Source organism: Camellia sinensis, chromosome 15, assembly GCF_055761805.1.
Source record: "Camellia sinensis isolate YWXY chromosome 15, ASM5576180v1, whole genome shotgun sequence".
NCBI classification, from domain to species: Eukaryota; Viridiplantae; Streptophyta; class Magnoliopsida; order Ericales; family Theaceae; genus Camellia; species Camellia sinensis.
In genome coordinates this window covers 25,454,949-25,457,073 of record NC_138975.1, presented here as the reverse complement: position 1 = coordinate 25,457,073, position 2,125 = coordinate 25,454,949, and positions in this window count along the sequence as shown.

The following is a 2,125-nucleotide window of genomic DNA, read 5'->3' as shown; positions in this document are numbered from 1 at the left end:
AAGACACATGGATACAAATCATGAAAAATGCTATGTAAACATGATGCTCTATATTATCCACCATAAGCGGGTAAATAAAAGGGAGAAAGACGTGAGGTTGGAAGACATACATATTATTACAAGTTTGCTCTCGCATAAGAGGGTCCGAAGAAATGAATTAGCTAAACTACTTAACTAATTATGATAACATCGCATTTAACTAACTATTCTAGCTAATTAAATAATTACAACACACTCTAACTAATTAATACAAAAGAACTAATTAAACTAACTAATTAGTTACATTACAGAATTAATTAACTAAGTAATTAAGGTACAACATACTACTATTAACAAAAAATAAATTTAACGGGTCTCGAGGAGCAAGGAAATGCCTTATGCATGCACATGAATTTCTTCCTCGAGAATGCCTCAGCACTATTTTGCACCTCAACCACTGCTCAGCTCAAAAAAAGTGGTACTGTTTGGCTGAAAAAGGTGGCCGGTGGGCCAGAAGTGGTGGTGGCCGGCCGCCCATTAATAGTGGCCTACTGTACAGTAAAGGTGGCCTGACGGCCACTAATGTTCGGTTTCTTCTGCTGCAATAAAAAACAAACAGAGCATTCTTAGGGGATGTTTGTCCACCATGCCTCTCCTTATCATCAGACAGATCAAAGGAGGGGTAGGCTCGATTCGTAAGCCATCAATTGGCGCAAATTCATTGCGTAATGACTTATGAGCCGAGGGATACAATTTCAATAAATGCACAATGAAACACTCATGAACCTCCTCCTTATCATGATATTGATCAAGGAAAGCGGTTGACATCAACTCTTGAACCGTTTTCATCACTAACAAGTATGAAACAACTCAAGACTCAATGGGTTCAATTAACGTTCGATTGAACCCCAAACCATTTTGTTATCTTGCTCCATTTTATTCCAATTTTAACACCTCTTTTAATTATCTATTCATTCATTAGTCATTTTAGTCCAAAATGAGCATTAAGTCCACTGATGGAAAAAAGTGTCAAACAAAGGATTGTTTTGGGCATGAGAGAGATGTCATGTCGTTGGTAATGAACCTCCAAAGAGATTAAATCATCAAGCACAACGATCTCTATCTTAAGCTTAAATAAACAATCGGTTTAAAACGACTCTCAAAGCAAAGAAGAAGCCAAGAAATGAGAGAAGTACAGAGATAATTAGAGATGAACACAAGTTTGGAATGTTTGAAATAAATGCTATCAACTCCAATAGGTTGGTGTCTAATGCTTAAAATACCAAACTTATGAGGACCATTACACTACAATCATGCAATACAAAGCATAAATGAAACTAACACATAAAAATAGTTCTAAATTAGCTCAAAACAGTGCTCAAATTAAGGTAAAAATAGCTAAGAAATGAAGCCAAAACAAAAAGCGCAATTACGCTAGTAATTAAGCACAAGAAGGGGAGGCTACCCTCTCCATTTTTGAGACTTCAAAACATGATTTTTAGCCTTTGAAAACCTCTAAAAATAAGTGGTAAAAAGCTCAAAAAAAGATAATGAAGAGGTGGAAAACACAAAGGTAAAAACCTATGAAGCAAGTGTCAAAGAGGGGTGGTCCACTCCTTTACCCTTAATGGCTTTAGACCACAAGCTTCAGCCCATAAAAATAGGGTAAAAATAGCCCAAAAATAGTAGGAAAATAGAGTAAATAAATAAGGTAAGAAAGCTAAGAATTATACGTCTTGAAGAGGAGTACCCTTTTGAGTTACAAACCAATAATTCCACACCCTCAAGAGCTAAAATACAAGCTCAAACACCTTAGCAAAAAACCCTCAAGGTTTGGTTTAGAGTGTCTAAGCAAAGGGTATAGAAGAAGCAAAGGGTATAGAAGTTGCAAGAGAGAGAGAGAGAGAAATACTTTCTAAACTTTTGTTCCAAAATTTTTCTAACCCTAAATTACGAGAGAGGGTCAAGTATATATAGAAAATTAAGTTTGGCTCTCGAAAATATCAGTATACATATAGCTGGTATCATGCATGCATTTGTGGAGACAGTTGGCACAGCTGGCAAAAAGATCTGAAATTTTACACAAGTGACTGGCAGGCCACTAATAGTGGGTAACTGGAGTCACAAGTGGGTTTGCAGGCATAAT